Source organism: Hemicordylus capensis, chromosome 5 (genome assembly GCF_027244095.1).
Source record: "Hemicordylus capensis ecotype Gifberg chromosome 5, rHemCap1.1.pri, whole genome shotgun sequence".
NCBI classification, from domain to species: Eukaryota; Metazoa; Chordata; class Lepidosauria; order Squamata; family Cordylidae; genus Hemicordylus; species Hemicordylus capensis.
Window position 1 is genome coordinate 147,275,676 of NC_069661.1, and position 18,291 is coordinate 147,293,966.

The 18,291-nt window shown below is 43.7% G+C and overlaps 1 protein-coding gene across 2 annotated transcripts in view; it reads right to left on the bottom strand.

The window, feature by feature from the left end:
• Positions 1-18,291, bottom strand: part of CD36 (CD36 molecule) — an 84,701-nt gene that overhangs the window by 52,233 nt on the left and 14,177 nt on the right. The window lies entirely within an intron of this gene.

An 18,291-nucleotide genomic window follows, 5' to 3' on the forward strand; every position in this document is an offset into this window, starting at 1 on the left:
TCCAAAACAAGTTCACAACCAAAGCACATTAAGGTATTCCAAATCTTTCATTGAATAGTGGCTTAGTAAACGTTAATGCAAGGCCATTGTTTTACCACAAACAGATTATCCCCTTAATAATCAAGGCTAATTTGAGTACTTGTAGCTAATAAGCACTTGGCCATCCCAAGTGTCAGCATAGAAAATTTAAGCACACAAAGAGGCGGGTCTCACGATCTGTGAGACACGCTTTTTAAAAAACTGCAGGGAGAGCGGGCTAAACCCGCTCTCCCTGCAGACAAGCGGGCAGGGAGCCCTGGGCGGCCGGATCGGCCGCCCACACGATGGCCGGCTCTGTGATGGAGCTGGCAGGGGGTGGGGGGAGCAGGGGCCACATGGCCCATGCAAGCCCCAGTATGCCCTGTGCGAGCACGCAGGGCATATTGGGGAGACCCCTGGAGCTGGCTTTTCGCCTCCTGGCCGGGGGTCTACTCATGAGTAGGCGCGGCATGAAGCCGCTCCGCGGCTACTCATGATCCTAAAAAGCAGGTTTGCTGGAAAGCTCGCTTCGCAAACCTGCTTTTTAGCAGGGGTTCTCGAGCGGGTTACCCGCTCAAGAATCACCGGGCTCGGCTGCAAGCCCGGTGGTTCTTACGATCAACAAAAATCGGGCTAGGCTCTCTAGTTTCAGTGAATCTAGTTAAGTGTAGAAGAATGCAACAATTCTAGTTACAGAAACAGAGAACTTCCCAGTTTTATGTATTAATGTTTTGGCCCAAAGACTATTACCAGGGGTACAGACACCTAATTTTATAAATTCAGGCAGTCACATGTTCTAGAAGACACAGGAGGAAACTAGATTCTTGGCTGCAGCCACCCAGATTGTGTTTTGAAAAGGGTGCCTATTATTGGGAAAGTGCATATTTTCCAGCCTGGACTTGAGACTGTTCACCGGAGCGGATGCGGGAGTGTGAGTTCTCTCACCTGTAAACCACACCCAACATATAGCAATAGCAATAGCAATAGCACTTACATTTATATACCGCTCTATAGCCGAAGCTCTCTAAGCGGTTTACAATGATTTAGCATATTGCCCCCAACATTCTGGGTACTCATTTTACCGACCTCGGAAGGATGGAAGGCTGAGTCAACCTTGAGCCCCTGGTCAGGATCGAACTTGTAACCTTCTGGTTACAGGGCGGCAGTTTTACCACTGCGCCACCAGGGGCTCATGTAACACAGATAAGAAAAGGTATTCATTAGACTAAGCTTTCATTTATTCTCCCTCTCTTCCAACCATGTTTTCAGCTCAAATATATTCCATAAGTATTTCTGCCTATTAGAAGTTGGGATTAAAAGATCGGGTGCTGTTTTGTTTTATTTGCTTGAGGACCTTTGCTATTAAACAACATTGGGATTGTAATCCCAACAGAGCATGAGAGAAAGAGTCTATAACATGCTACAATATTTTATCTAGTAGATGCCATCTTCGTTATAATAGCCTCAAAAATATCAAGAGGTAGAAAGCACACACACCCCACAAGGTTTATGAATACTGTTGGAACAGAAAGAGGAGGAGACCTGTGCAGATTGGACAGGAAACACAGGAGGATAGGTCCACACAGGTAACACAATACAACACCCACCCACTCAATTGATTCCTTCCTAATCTAGATCTTACTCTTTTCTGGATCTGTTTCTTTTAAGAACTTCCCACCACAATGCACCTAAAATTCATTTTATTTCCTCCCTTTCCTTTTCTGCAATCACTCAAGACTGAGTGACTGCAATGAAGATTGCAATCTTCCCTTTTCTGCAATCACTCAAGAAGAACTAGACTGACTGTTGTTTTACATTTTTGTAACATGGACTGGAAGTTCAAGACTCTCATGCTATTTAATTCCATTTTGCTAGTAAAAGATTAGGTTAGTCATGCTTTAATTTAATTCTAATCCAATGCATAACGGATGAAAGGAAGAGGAGGAATTTAGAAGAAAAACTACCTTGTACCCCACAGTCCTATGTTTACTCAAAAGGAAGTCTCACTCAGTGAGACTCTGACCTTGTGAGTATGCTTAACCTAAGTAATAGATGCAAATAGAGGCATATTTCTTATTGTACCATATGCTGCTTCATTAATGTCCATTAAAGCGTTTGACAGCTATGTCCTTTGTACTATGCATACACACTTGGAAAATTAGTTGTTATAATCTACACTTCTCTCCTAGCATTGCTTTCCTAATGTATATTCATAAAAAGTATGAGTAGTTGTATGTTTCATCCAAGCATATCTGGATAACACCACCCACCTACAATTCTGGTAACTACACATGAGTTCATCCAGTTAGGTGCATACAATATCAATTTTAAGCACTGTAAGGTATCCTGTCATTAAATATCTGGCATTATAGATTAGTCACAATATATATTTCCCAGTCAACACAACCCACTGACATTCAAGATCAACGCAAATCTAGTCTACTAGTATAAAACCTGCACCATCACTGCCTGAAAATGCCAACAAACCTGGATGGGATGGACTTCTTTTAATGGCCTTGCCAATAGGAGTTGTAGAGTTGCAGAAAAGCTTGCATAGTTGATTCCTCATTCACAGAGAAATTAGGTTGCTCTAGCAACCCTATAGCAACGTAGGACACTACAGAGTGCCCAGTTCTCCAAGAGTCCGTTGATCTTTCATCAGCCTCAGTAGGGACAAAAAAAGGCAAGTTGCAGAGACTTAAATGCCTTAGTGGCTATCCTGTCTCTTGAGGCTAGAAGAACTGCCACAACTCAGGGCAGCCAACCCTTTCCCCTACTTATCACAAACAGCAGCAGCTAAAAAGAAAGAGAGACAGAGACTAACACTTCATCCAATTTTATCACTACCCTACAGCAGTTCTAAACTAGTAGGCATGGTATCAAGTATAAATTAGACAATCCAGGAGAACAGGTTTGAATGGTGAAAAAACTTTATTAATCACACTTAATTATGTGGCACGTTTGGTTAAGATTTGCAAAGAGATTTGTAGACAAATCTAGATGCCTGCCTAATCCTCACCAGCAGACAAGGGAGGTAAACAAGAGGGAGAGTACATTATTAGATTTCAAAACTGACAGCAGTACATGAACTGTTCAGGTAACCAGAATGGAAAACCAAGATGGTACAAGGCATGTAGGGAGGTATTGTTGCTATACCAAGAAGTATGATTTTAGCCATGGCCCTGAAGCTGCACTACACACAGAAGTCTCATAAGTTCATAACAGCAGCCCTGCTGGATCAGACCCAAGGCCTATCTACTCCAGCATCCCATTTCATAGGGATGCGTGAACCAGGTCAGCTCAAGGTCAAGTCAAGCCCTGCTGGGAGTTCTAAATATTTATTTATACTCTCTCTCTCTCTCTCTCTCTCTCTCTCTCTCTCTCTCTCACACACACACACACACACACACACACACACACACACACACCACTTCCAGGGGGTGTTGCTGCGGCTATGGGGGAGTCTTTGCTGGTTCCCTGTGCCCCCTGCTGGCCTCTCCTCTAGTCTCTATAGGGCCATTTCAGGTTATTCTGGCCCTTTCTGGTGTGGCAGTGGCCGTTTGGGAGGCTACTGGCATGCACCTGACCATATGCGTGTACAGGTCATGACCTTGGCCACACAAATTGCCAGGACGCATGTATGGCACTATTAACTTCAGAGGGGAGAACTTAGACAAGAATTGTGCTCATAAGGTTTTCCATCCACAGCTAATAGTAGTATCATCAAGGAGCAAAAGATGGAAAACCATGTGGATACAAATGTATGTCTAACATTTCTCCTCTGCATCAAAGAGCAATTCAGGAGGGCAATTTAAAACTAGGGAATAGACAAGGCAGGGAAGGGTTAATGTTCTCATGCACCAGAACCCTTCCCTAGGGCGATTACTTCTGAGAAAGAAAAACACATTGAGAGTCACAAATGGGGAATACCCACAACTTCTCATTTAGTCCCCAGCCCTTTAAAAGAGAGCACAAGTCTTGGCATGATTTCACACACACACACACACACACACACACACAGGTGGGAGGCGAGAGGGAACAAGACCAAAGGTAGTGAAGAAAGAAAGAAAAATACCAAGACACAATAAAAATGCATTCCACATTGATGTAACCTAGGATAAAGTACTAAGAACTGCAAGATCCACACCCTGCATTTACATTTTAAAATATTAAGTAGTCCTCAACCTCTAATATTACCAGGCATCGAAACAATGATCCAGTTCTATTAGGTTTGGCATGTGGGTTCTTCTGAACTTCCTTAGTGTGACTGGTTGGTTCCTTCCAGGTGCTCAAGTAGAACTGACAACCTTTTGGATGATTTTTATCTCATTTGTATTTAAAATTTATAGTATTCCTAACCCTAACACCCACACCCTTATTGGTTTGCTGGTCAGCTCACTTTGCCTTTCCTAAGTGCCCTTTTGCTTTGCCACCCATTATGCCCAGCTCCTCCTCTTTTCACTAAGCTCCACCAGCTTTCCTTACCCTCCCCATCCCTCACTTGCCTCTTAATGACCCACCAGCAAAACTTCTTCTAGTCCTCTTCCATTTTCTAACTCTACAGAAGGAGAGACAAGCTGCTGCTGCCACCACCTCCAAAAGTGGATTGACTCAACAGACTGTAGTCCAGGATAATACTAGGATTGCAGGGAGGCAGCCAGGAATGACATCTGCTCAGACCAGATGCGGCAACAACAGCTGGTGGCCACTCACCTGTTCAGCAGCTGCCAGAAGAACCACTCTCTGCAATAAGATCCCAGGGTGGCAAGAATACGTCATAGGAGGAAACGAAAAAGAGGTGGGAAGAGGAAGCAGCTTGGAGAGCTCTCCTTTTACACTCTAGCTAGCATCTCTCCCCTTGGTTGCTCAGTACAAAGCACAAGTGAAGAGAACTCTTTTGGAGAAGCGCCCCCACACAGATACACCAGTTTATTTTTGAAATTGTGTTCGTTTTTGAAATTATATGGAGGAAACAGACATGAAAGTACTAGGAATTGGCTAGTGTAGACATTAAGGTCTGGTAGCCAGTTTGTGGTGTCACAAGCAGACACTCCCTATAATTACACCCCTGATCCTCAACAGCAACCACTCCTTTTCAGGAAGCAATGGTTATAGCAAGCTTACCAGTGAGGTTGAAGCAGTTTTTAGGCCATTACAGCAAACAGAAGCCTAATGCACACACATGCACACACTAAGAGAATCCCTTGGCTTCAGGGTTGTTCCCTCCCCCCCACCACCACCACACCCACCCATACCCCATATATCATGGTCCTTTCTCAATTATGTAAATCATACAGTTGCTCTGCCCACCCCCTTTGTACACTCAGAATGTGCTGTCACACTACATTCTTTCTGCATAGAGTAGGAGATCTGCACGGGCACTTTAATAATTTCCACTTATTATGTTAAAAAATGGCATATATGATGCTGTAGATAAGTGTTCCAGACAGAAAACAGATTTGAGAAGATATCACTGAATGGGAAAGGGGGAGGAGAAGACATTGCATTCTATAAACTTCCATACAATCAGTCAATCATGTATGATGTGCATATGAATTCAGTTATTCAGACTCCATTACCTAAACAAATGCCTGCTCTTGAAAACCATGCATAATTAAGCCAGTGGTATAGAATATGCAAACACACAAGTTAAGACGAACTGTGTTATGAAAGTCACAGATAAGTGTCATGCAGCACCAGAGATTGTGGAAGTATCCACAGAAGCCATTTACACTCATCTCTACACAAAAGCATCAAGTACTGTATTTGCTAGAGGCATTCCTCTAGGACTTTTTCTCTTTTTTTGCCCTTTAGGTGGACAGTTATAATTACATACAAGTTTAGGGTCCAACTGTTCTCCTTACAGTGCCCCGTTGTTCAGCAGGGAACAACTTTGCAAAGTTTCAACCATGGAGGCAAGTATCATCTAAGCCGATAACAAGCTAATTTACTAGTCTTGCCATGAGTCGGGTCTCGTGATCAGTGAGACCCAGTTTGGAAAGGAAAGCAAGTTTGGAAAGGTAAGCGGGGAGAGAGGGCTAAGCCCGTTCTCCCTGCAGACAAGCAAGGTGGGAGCCCTGGGTGGCCAGATCGGGAGCCCTGGGTGGCCGCCCACATGACTCCTGGCTCCATGACGGAGCCTGCGGGGCCTGGGGAGTTTGGGGGCCGCGCGGTCCACATAAGCTCCTGTATGCCCTGCGTAAGCATGCAGGGCATACTGGGGAGACCCCTGAGCTGCTTTTTATCCTCCCGCCAGGAGTCAACTCATGAGTAGCCATGCTGTGGCTACTCACGATTTTTAAAACTGGGTTTAGCAATAGCACTTACATTTATATACCGCTCTATAGCTGGAAGCTCTCTAAGCAGTTTACAATGATTTAGCATATTGCCCCCCAACATTCTGGGTACTCTGCGCTCGCTCCACAAACCCGGTTTAAGGGGAGGGTTACGTTGGCGGGTTAACCGCCTGGAGGCCACTGGGCTCGCCTGCTCACCTAGCCCGATTTCTCCTGATCGTGGGAATAGCCTCCATGTCTTCATAGGTAGCCTGTGCGGTGTTTTTGGTTAATCTGTTCCTGAATCCAGGCCAGCTTTTGATTGGGGCTTTAGTTACTTGTATTCCAGTCCTGGAGCAGAGGTGGGGCTAAATAGAGTTGCCATGCCCCCCAGAATTTCAGGTTTCACCCAGATTTTAAGCATCTTGCCCAGATTGCTTAGCCCACCCAGATTCACCCGGATTTCAGCTTTCATTTTAAGAAGGGAAAAAGAAAAAGAAAAAGCTAAGCTCTAGCCCTTGTGGAAGCAGAGTTAGGAAGCAAAAGATGCAGTCACTATTGTGATCAAAAATTATTTTTGAGCCAATTTACATAATATGCAGACTAGGCAACCAGATTTGGAAAGACAGAATATTGCAACCCTAGGACTAAAACACCCAGCAGCAAGAGAACTAAAAAGCAGTCTGCACTTGTCCCTCTGTACATAATATTATTTCTCGGTGTAAACTGCCCTGAGCCATTTTTGGAAGGGTAGTATAGAAATTCAATAGATAATAATAATAATAATAATAATAATAATAATAATAATAATAATAATAATATCTATTTCATTAAATTACTAGTATTCCAGATTCCACTCCACTGCCTTGTGCTTGCGTTCCACAACTCTTTCCCTTGGATTCTACAACCAGTACTGGGGTCTGTAAAGCTAGAGAGAGAAAGAATATGTCAGAGTCCCACTCCATAGACCTAGTATTCTCCTCCCATAGCTTGCCAGTCTACACCCTAGTTCAGGCCTGCTCAACTTCAGCCCTCTTGCAGATGTTGGAATATAACTCCTATAATCCCTGGCTATTGGCTACTGTGGCTGGGGACTATGGGAGTTGTAGTCCAAAAACAGCTGGGGGGCCTAATTTGAGCAGCCCAGGCCTAGTTCCACCAATTAACTAAGTCCCTGCCCCCTTTCTATCCCTCTGCCCCCACCAGGAGAAGCTGACAATTCGAGATAGCCACAGAGCCTAGGATCAGAGTTTTTGCTGATAAAGTCCTCGTTTTTTACAACACCACTCAAAGTTTCATGTTTCAGATCACATTACAGTATTTATCAGGAGCAACTATAATTCTCATCTGCACACGAAACAGTTAGCAAAAAGGGTGGACTATCTTTTTTATCATTCCACAGAGAGAGAGAGAGAGAATACACGTCTTATCACCACAAGATATTACAACACCCTGCTTTTCTGCAATTTCATCTTGGGGATATCAGAGAATAACCTTTAAACTTTGCCTGCTCCCCCACTGCATAACAACAGATATGCAATGTGATGCAGTAAGTGGAACTTAAAAATTTACTTGTTCTCCTCTTTCCTCCCCATTCCTTTTGTATGGTATTAGATTGCATGCCACTTTAATGTAAACTGCCTTGAGTACCTTGGCAGAAAGGCAGTATATAAATATAGTAGACAAATATCATGAATAGCCTTTACCTTTCCGGGGGTGACCTTCCACAAAACACTAATAGTTTTACATCTGGGTTGCCCAGAAAGCTTCCTCAGAAAGTTGCCTTCTCAAGCAATTGTAGAAGTCACTCACCTATCTGTGAGTTCAGCAGACACTTAGCATGAGAGGACCAAGGCAGTATTCCATAGGGACCTATTGTCCCCATTTGCCAGGGATAATCCTTGTTTTCGGGAATCTGGTAAGCCACTGGTAAACTGTCCCTGGTAAAACCACTGTCCCTGTTTTTGCTTCTTGGGGAGGCCTTGTTTGGTTTTTCTGAACATGAGCTTCTAGAGTTGCCATTTACCAGGATTCAGCTTCCTCCCCAGAATCCCTAGAAATTAGATCTCCAAATGGGTGCCTCATATAAATAGGTGTGCAACCTTGAGAACAGCAGGTCTTGTGGTAGCAAGCATGACTTGTACCGTTAGCTAAGCAGGGTCCACCTGGGTGCATTTTAATGGGAGACTACATGTGTGAGCACTGTAAGGTATTCCCCTCAGGGGATGGAGCCGCTCTGGGAAGAGCAGAAGGTTCCAAGTTCCCTCTCTGGCATCTCCAAGATAGGGCTGAGAGAGATTCCTGCCTGCAACCTTGGAGAAGCTGCTGCCAGTCTGTGAAGACAGTACTGAGCTAGATGGACCGACTCAGTATATGGCAGCTTCCTATGTAACTCTATGGTGCACAGCATATAGCAGGTGGTATACAATCCTCAGCAGTGCGTCATAGTTGGAGGCGGGGCAGTTACAAATGTTCCCTTATTTTCATCCTCAGAGTGTTGAGGGTATGAGTTGGACTTATCTGCTTTAGTAATCTAAAATAATGTGCCCTGCAAACACTTTGTTACTCACTTTCCATTTATGGAAAGCAATTTGGAAGGCATGTTGTAAAACTGTAGCCAGAATTTTGCAGCATGCCTTCCAGGTTGTGTGGCCACACTCCCTCATACCTTCATAGGCACACTCTGTTTTGTATTGGTGAAAACACTGGATAGTACTATCAATACTACTTGTAATTTGAGAGAGTTTGGATCCTGTAGTGTTATGCAGAGGCATATCTAGGGAAAATAGCGCCTAGGGAAATTGAAACTGAAATTGAAACTGAAATTGCGCCCCCTGTCCAAGCATCTGACACCCATCTTTGAGATAACGTTACCATAATATCAGCTGAAAAATACAAGTCAGGCTCATTAATCTTTTAATATTTCAAAAACTATTTTAGCAGTGGACTTAGAAAGACCAAAAAATGCTGGAAAACTACAAATTTCAGTATGCTGGGGCTCATGAAATACCCAAATACTATGTGGAGGTGTACTTGGAAAACTAAACAGAAGCGCCTGTCTAATTCTCTACAATGTTTTGTAGCATCATCATTACATACGTTTTAAAAATAAATGGAGAATTTGACTTTTCCCAGATACTCTGTAAATAATTAAAGGATATGCAGAGTAAACTGTGTCACTGCCTGGAATATATTCTAGTCTTTCAGAAAGACAGTTAAAATGAGAGAAAGAGAGCAAGAAACTCCCAGTGGGCCTTAATACTAAGGATTTCACACTGATTCAAAGACAAATTCACCATTAATAGCCATATTAGCAAGACATCACATTTAACTCACTTATCACAAGAAGCAAAGTAAGAGCAAATGAATACAATCCTAGCTCATAAACATGAGCTCAGTATTCACAAGCCCTAATTCTCTGTACATAGTGCCAATCTGAATATGTGTCCAGTGACTTATATTATATATTATTATTATTTTTACCTGTAGCCCCTTCGGGGGGCTTCCTAAAGGCCGTGAGCAGGTCTGCAAAGGTTCCTCCTCCCCCAACTGGCCTCTAGGGCCTCGCAGGGACCATTTGAGCATGTGCAGTGGCCATTTTTAAAAATCTTTTTTTTAAATGGCCACTGAAAACAAAATGGCCACCACGCATGCTCAAATGGCTTCTGCAAGGCCTGGCATGACCTAGGGCCTCACAGAGGCCATTTGAGCATGCACAGTGGCCACTTTGTTTTTGGCAGCCATTTTTTTTTTAAATTAATTTTACAAAATGGCGCCCCCCTTCGAGTGGTGCCCAGGGCATGTGCCCTGCCTGCCCTAGCCCTAGATATGCCCCTGGTGTTATGGGCAGAGGTGCTTTTACCCCGGACTTCAGGGCTGAGGTCCAGGGACTCCACACTCCCTGGGGTTCCCCTAAACCTCTTTAGGGTGGTCCTGGGTGGTGTGATCACTGTGCCACACTGGCAGCTTGCCAAGTGTGGTTGTAAACCTGCACCGAGTGCTTAAGAGAAAGAAGGGGGAGTGGGGAAAAGAAATATGTGGGAAGGGAATGTGAAGTTGCATTTTGAAATATTCTGCCTATGCATATTTGCATAAATATACCTGTTTTATATTCTTATATTCTTGTGAGCTCAGTTGCTGTTTGTACCCTCAAGAAGCCATGTGTTTAAAAACACTGTGTTTGTCAAGGGGTGTGTGATGATGCTTAATTTGCAGCGAGGGTGGGGTGGGTGGGGCTCCAAAGGCCTTTAGGTCCAAAAAATTACCTAGGTGCACTTCTAGTTACCGAAGGAAGGATGGGCAAGCCTACACCACTGCTGAAATTGCAGGGGTCAGTCACAAAGTCAGAGACAAACAAAGATTTGGGGTATTTCTTGAAGTTGCGACAAGCCACACTTAAGAGGCATGCCAAGATTTCTTCAGAGGCTACTGAGCCAAGTTGGCTTCCCTTTGCCCTTCTAATGATCATGTTCCAAGCATGTACAAGAGAACTATTAAGATATATTATTCCTATTACAGCTGAACACAGTATGTATGTATTTGTTTATTACGGCCCAAGGCCAGCATACACAGTAAAAAGTTATCAGGTCTGCAGAAACACACTGAATATTTCTCTATTAGAGAGGACTGTAGAATGAGAGTGAAATCCATTACGGGGCCTTTGTATCCCAAGTTATGCATTTACAGCATGCATCTTAAAGGCTACTGGAAAAGCAGCGATGTGAGGTGAACATTTTTGTACTACTATATTTTCTCTATAGAGAATTTTAGATTCCTAGAAATGCAAATTAATTCTATTACACATTGCTGTATTATAAATGGGTACTGATGCACTTCCAGGCAGAGGAGTAACTATAATTGAGTGGTTGGGTTCAAAGAACGCAGGCCTCCCAGGTCCACCCTCTGTTGTCTTCATTATCTCCCTCACTCTTGAGGGGCCACTGGGGAGAGGGGTGAACATAGGCTCCCTATCCCCTAGCTATGCCCCTGGCTCCAGGCAAATCGGACACTTTCAAAGTTGCAATTAACTTTTTTAGGTGATTATCCCTAGGAAGTGAGAGTGTATAATAGAGTGAGAGTGTATCTTCTTACCATCCATGAGTAATCTGACCAGTAGCTCATTTATGAGTTATCTGCATGCTCTTCGTAATCCATTTGCCATACTACTGATTCAAGGCATTTGATTATAATGTCTTGCTAATACCACGACCCATTAGCTTGTTCCTCTGTTATTGTGAGTTATATCACACATTACACTGCTACAGCAAAGTGTTTGTATTAATACATATAGCTGGCAAGAACTCACAGCCAGTCTCCCTGATAGGCTTGTGCATTTCAATTCGGGTACAAAATGTTTTGTGCCCGAAAATGGCAATTTCGGAGGTTTTGTAACCAAAACAAAATCAAGAATTAAAACACAGAAATTTTTGTTTCCAAATCAAAATGACTGTGTTTGGGAAAGAATGCTTTGTTCTTCGGAAAAGCATTGCAGTTCAGATTGACTTCTCTGACTCTCTCCACTCCAGCTGAGGCACTGAGTGATTAGCAGAAGATAAGATATAAAAAAAGCTTTTGAACTTGAATGGTTTAGTTAAGTATGTGTTGTATTCAGTGTGATTGAAATGCAAACTGACCTTGCAAAGGGATTTGGAAGACAGCATTTTGAGACAGAAATACCCAAATATCTTTGGGAGCTCAATGCAATTCCAAAGCTCTTGCTAAAAGCCATGGTATAAATTGTGTGGAGAAGTTTTTCGAGAAGCTGGTTAGGAAAGTTCTGAAGTTACACAGGTTTTTCTTTCCAAACGTTTAGAAAGAATCTCTTGACTTGTTCAGGGCTCTTTTGAAGAGCTATTTTGTTTTTCTTCTGATTTGTATGAGTTATAGTGGTGTCTAAGTTTTGTTGCCCAAGTTGAGCAGTCTAATGTAATTTAGGCCACAATATAATTTGGTGGGACATGATGTCTAAGCCAGGAGTTCACAACTTTTGCCATTGCAGGGACAGGTCATCCACATGGGACTACAGGAGACAAAAGGAGTGGGGTGGGGAATACACCTGTCAATCTGTTGACATCCCCAGGAATCTTAGTTGTTTCTCTCTTTCTTGTAACCATGATCCATGGTTTTGCACTTTCTTAAATGCAGTGATGATAAATCTCAACAATTCTGAACAGTAGGCTGATTTGTTTGGGCTATGGCTCACTCCAGTTCAGTTAAATGAACATTTGAAGCTGTTCCATAGTACCAAGGCAGTTTTATTTTATTTTTTTACATTTTATATCCCACTCTTCCTTCAAGGAGTCCAAAGCAGTGTACTACATACTTAGGTTTCTCCTCACAACAACCCTGTGAAGTAGGTTAGGCTGAGAGAAGTGAATGGCCCAGAGTCACCCAGCTAGTATCATGGCTGAATGGGGATTTGAACTCAGGTCTCCCCGGTCCTAGTCCAGCACTCTAACCACTACACCACACTGGCTCATTGGTCTATCTTTCTATCTCAAATGACCTGTGGTCACTGTCCATGGGGAGGGAGTGTTTTTATTGAAAGATTGCTTGAATCCACAAATGGATTGTGCTGCTGTGCTAGTGCCACAGGGACAGGCTCCTGCCCACTGCAAAATTCTCAAATAACTATGCCAAAAAAGTAAGTAGTGTTGTTGTTCATCATTCTCTTCACTCTTTCAACTTGTTTATGTGGGGCTTCAGGGGCAAAACAATGGGTTGGGTGGCAGTGACCCAAGGGTGGTGCACCCAGATTACAAATAGGGCAAAGGGCTGATTTCTTAGGAATTTTTGAGGTTTACGCATCTTTAGGATTCCCCCCATAGAGAATAATGGAGGTTTCAGCAGCCCCATAACTCCACCTGGGGGGGGCACTGGGATGGCCCCAAGCGAGTGGTGGTGTAGTGCACAGAGGGTGCCAGCCACACCCCTAGATTGCTAACCCATTGGGGTACTGGGCTTTGTTGTTTCTGAGGAGTTGAGTTTAGATTCTCTGGTAGCAAATGAGATTTTTAATGAAAAACCATGAATCCGCCCTCATATGCTACTAGAGAATCTACTCTCAGAACTTCAAAACTGTGTACTTCATCGGTTGGCAACCCATGTGGGTGATTGGCACCCTATGTGCACTACACCGCCACTTGCTCTGGGCCACCCCAGTGCCCCTCAAGTGGAGTTATGGGACTGCAGAAACCTCCATTATACTCTACGAGGAAAATCTGAAAGATACGTAACTTCATTAATTTTAAAAAAATCAGCCCTTGTCTAATTCCTCTGAAAAAATTGTGGTAGCTTCCTTGCACCAACTGGGCACTACCACCAACCACACTCCACTCTGGGCCACCCCTTCCCCCCACCCCGTGTGAAGCTATACTTTTCCTGAAACCTCCATCATACCCTATGGGGAGAATCTGAAAAACACGCAAAATTCAAAAATCCACCAAAAATCAGCAGTTTGCCCATTTTCTTTGAAATTTTTGTGGTAGCTTCCACTCACTGGGCACTATAATTCCCCACCCACTCTTTTGACCACATGACCCATTTTTTAATCTGAATTAATTTGGATTCAGATTCAGATTAATTTGGATACAAAACAAAACTGGGGTGATTCGGATTTGGTACAAATCAAAACAGAAAAAATACAAAACGCACAACCCTACTCCCTGACATATGTACCCATGTGGTACTTAGTCTTTTAGCACCCCCGCACCCCAACATGACCAAGTTTATTTTAACATGCTTTTATGGACTAAAATACACTTCAGCAGATGCATTAAATGTTAGTTCACATGCACACACACACACATACAGAGCAATCAGTGGGTTTAAAGAGCTACGGGACTGAAGCGGTAAAGTGTGCTGCCAAGTTGATTTCGACTCCTAGCTAGAGATGTACGTAAACCTGTTTGGAGGCCCTTCTATGGGTCTGAACAGGTTCAAACATGGGGCCAGTTTGAAGTTCGATGCCGGCGGGGGTGCAGCTTTAAGGGTGGGGGAAGGGTGCACTTACCCACCCACCCCACTTTTCCCCTGCCAGCAGCGTGCCTGCCCCTTCCCCCTCCTTGGCCGGAAGTGGCCAGAAGTACCGGGTGCACGTGTGCACATCACGTGCACACATGCACATGTGCACCCCGTACTTCTGGCCACTTCCGGCCAAGGAGGGGGAAGGGGCAGCAGGGAGATACGCTGCCGCCCTGAAGGCTTTTACCGGCAACTAATGCCAGTGGGGGAAACATGGCGGGAGGAATAAGTGCACCCTCCCCCACCCTCAAAATGGCTCCCCTGCCGGCGTCAAACTGCCCCGCCATGGTTCCATGCACATCCCTACTCCTAGCACCCACAGAGACCTGCTGTTTTCTTTGGTAGAACAGGAGGGGTTTACCATTGCCTCCTCCTGTGCAGTACGAGATTATAATCAAATCCCTGTGCCTTATCATCAAAAGGCATTATAATAAAAAGGCCTTTCAGCATCTTCCCATATCGCTGCTGCCTGATATAATACCAGCAGGGATTCGAACTGGCAACTTTCTGCTTGTTAGTCAAGCATTTCCCTGCTGTGCCACTTAAGGTGACATCCAAGCAGTACAGACAGTGATTATTATTAAAGTTAAAATATAGGAGATTCAACAGCAAATAAGCAGTTTTTCCTGACTATGTTAAGTAGAACAATGAATGCTACTTATACATGCACAAGTGAGTAGGCAGAACAACATTTTACAAGCCTACTTAAGGGCAAGCTTATAAGCAACCTTCAGGACATAGGTAGAATGCATGCCTATGAGAGAGACTGTATGTAGGGAAACCAACACACCTGAAGAAACAAGATGGAAAAGCAGAACTAGATCTTACCTCTGAAATCCTTTCTGGTGGGTTTGTGAATGAGATAGTCCAAAGAAGCCAGGGATGTCCTCTCTTTTGGCTAGCTCTGTTCCACCCAAATTGTAAATTTGAACAGCCACAATAAAAGCAGAATCACAACCTAAAACTGGAATAGCCAGAAGATTTGGAACGATGTTGCGGGCTGATGTTTGAGGGCAGCACTTTAGAAAAGTGATTAGGAAGAGAACATTGAGCAATGCAAAAAGGAGGAGTCCTGCCTTCACACATAGGCGAGTTCTTGCCTAGCAAGTTGTGCTCTCTCAATGCATAACCAACCTGAAGCCAAAAGGGCCACTTGAGATTCTATCAGAGGATGTGGCCAAGAAAACATTTAGTCTGTGTTAGCCTACAAAAGAACAAAGCTTGTAGTTGTGAAACAAAAGTAGGAGACCAGTTTTCCTCAATGAGAAGGGACTGGAAGCAACATCAGAAATTCTGCATCCCAGTCTACCAAAGCAGAACACACCATCTCAGATTAGATTTCACAAGTTATTTGTCTAACACATTAGGAACATAGGAAACTGCCATATACTGAGTCAGACCATTGGTCGATCTAGCTCAGTTTGTCTACTCAGATTGGCAGTGGCTTTTCCAAGGTTGTAGGCAGGAATCTCTCTCTCAGCCCTATCTTGGAGATGCCAGGGAGGGAACTTGAAACCTTCTGCTCTTCCCAGAGTGGCTCCTTTCTCTAAAGGGAATATCTTACAGTGCTCACACATCAAGTCTCCCATTCATATGGAACCAGGGCAGACCCTACTTAGCTATGGGGACAAGTCATGCTTGCTACCACAAGACCAGCTCTCTTCTCCTAATCAAAGTAAAGGTTGTGCCATCGAGTCGGTTTCCACTACTGGCGAACACAGAGCCATGTGATTTTTGGTAGTATACAGGAAGAGTTTACCATTGCCATCTCCCGTGCAATATGAGATGATGCCTTTCAGCATCTTCCTATATTGCTGCTGCCCGATATAGGTGTTTCCCATAGTCTTGGAAACATACCTGAAGGGATTCGAACTGGCAGCCTCTTGCTTGCTAGGCAAGTTACTTCCCTGATGCACCATTAGGTGGCTGTCTAACACATTACACTACATTAAGTGTAAGAATGCACGTACAAAACACCTTTCAGCAGTGCCACACAGTAATTCATGTGTATCAATCTATAAAAATTGAGAAACAATACCAAGAAAGCCTATAGGGCAAGCCACACCCCACATAAAAATTACATTTAATTTTAGACAAGTTCTTAGGCTCAGTAAAACTTGTGTGGTTAATACATTACTTCCCACCAATAACTGTGGTGTCTAAATGTTGTAAAGTTTGGTTGACCTGGTATCCTGAATTCAGACCGAAAGGCTTGGTTAAACAGTCCCCACAAGAAGAGCCATCCACATATTTAACAGTCCAAATAAAGATATATATTATTGATTATAATGAAGAGGCATGGCATTGAGAACACCTGTGAGTATTCTCACATTACATAGAACACACTAGATGGTAATGGTATCTAGGCACCTTCGTTTTATAACTAGAGTGTATTTTCTAATTTGTATGTGATTAGCTAGGTAATAACTAAACAGTTAACTAAGCATTCAGCTAACAAACTAGGTAAATTTATCTAAAGCATTAACCAAGACTAAGTACTACTGAGGATAGTGGAAGAAATAAATAATATTACGAGCAGTAACCAGGGCCCAAGAATAAATCAGTGTCAGAGAAGGGATCAGGGAAAATGTGGGGTGAGGTAACCCTCACCCCAACACAGAAAGTAAGAGACCACCATAACTGAAATGGCTGAAGCAAAGAAACAGCGACAAGGACTAGGTGCAAAACAGTGTCCGATAAGAAGGGGGAAATGACAAGGATTAAGTGAAAAGCAGAGTCAGAGGCCAAGGAAATCTAACAGGTTCCTAGTTAAGGGATAGGTCTAGGCTATGTAAATCAATCTGTGTCAAAGAGAAGAGACAAGGAAAACAAAGAGAGTGCTGAGGCTACAACCAAGACACAGGGCACAGAAAAAGTAAGAGGAAGCAGTGACAGGTTGCAGGGGGAGTCTGACCTGTTAGATGAACTAAGAAAGATTGGCGAGAAACAGAACTAGAGTGGAGGCCTGCTGAGCTGTTCCAGGGCGAGGCAATTGGCTGGAAGCAAAATCTGTGGAGGTGGCTGTCCCTGGATGGCCAGGGGGTCACCAGCAAGGAAATGGGTGTCTGGAGTGAAGTTACAGTTTAAACTGCTGGGATCCATTTTAGAGGGGTTTTGGTGACTGGAGTTGCTTAAAACTGAGAAAGACACAGGATCAGAATGCTTCCCAGGGAGATCTGGTTGGAATTTAACTACAGGTGGGCAGTAAAAGCCCCCAAAGCCTCTAAACTGCTTTCTGGGGTAGCCATTTGGACTGAGAGTTTTCATGAAGACTCTTCTCTTGTCCTGGGGAAGAGTTGGCTGTCTTCCCCAAGGGACAAGGGCTTCCCCATTATTCTAGACTAAAAGAATAACATGCTTCAAACATTCTTGGGAGGGGAAGGGGAATTAAGAAAAGTCATAGCATCGGTAGCATCCCAAAAATAGATATGCTTCTGTTGAGGGCAGATCTCATCATTTAGAAGATAGGGATGTGGACAAAACCGGTTTGCCCAGTTTGGTTCGAATTCGAACCAGGTTCAAACCAGGAGGGGGTGGTTCGGTTTTGGTTTTGCTCAAACCTCCCCCTGGTTCGGTTTGAATTCGAACTGGTTCAGACACCCAAAAATTGGTAGGATGGTAGCTGGCACCCAGGGGTACCTGCCACCCAAACCCCCAAACAATCGGACACTCGTAGGACAGCCCTTTCCCCCTGACGTGAAGCTATACATTTGCTGCAATCCTAATTATTCCTTATGAGGAATTCAAAAATACTTTAACAATTCATCAATAATCAGAGGAGTGTCCAATTGCCTTGGTGTTTTGTGGGTGGTAGGCACCCCTGTCTGTCTACCACCCACCCTGCTTTTGTGCCCCTAGGTTCTCCACAGTAGGGGATATGGACTGGTTCTGGTCCCATTATACTCTATGAGAAAAATTGAAAATATTTTGAATATTCATTAAAAAAATCGTAGTACTATCTGATTGCTTCAGGGTT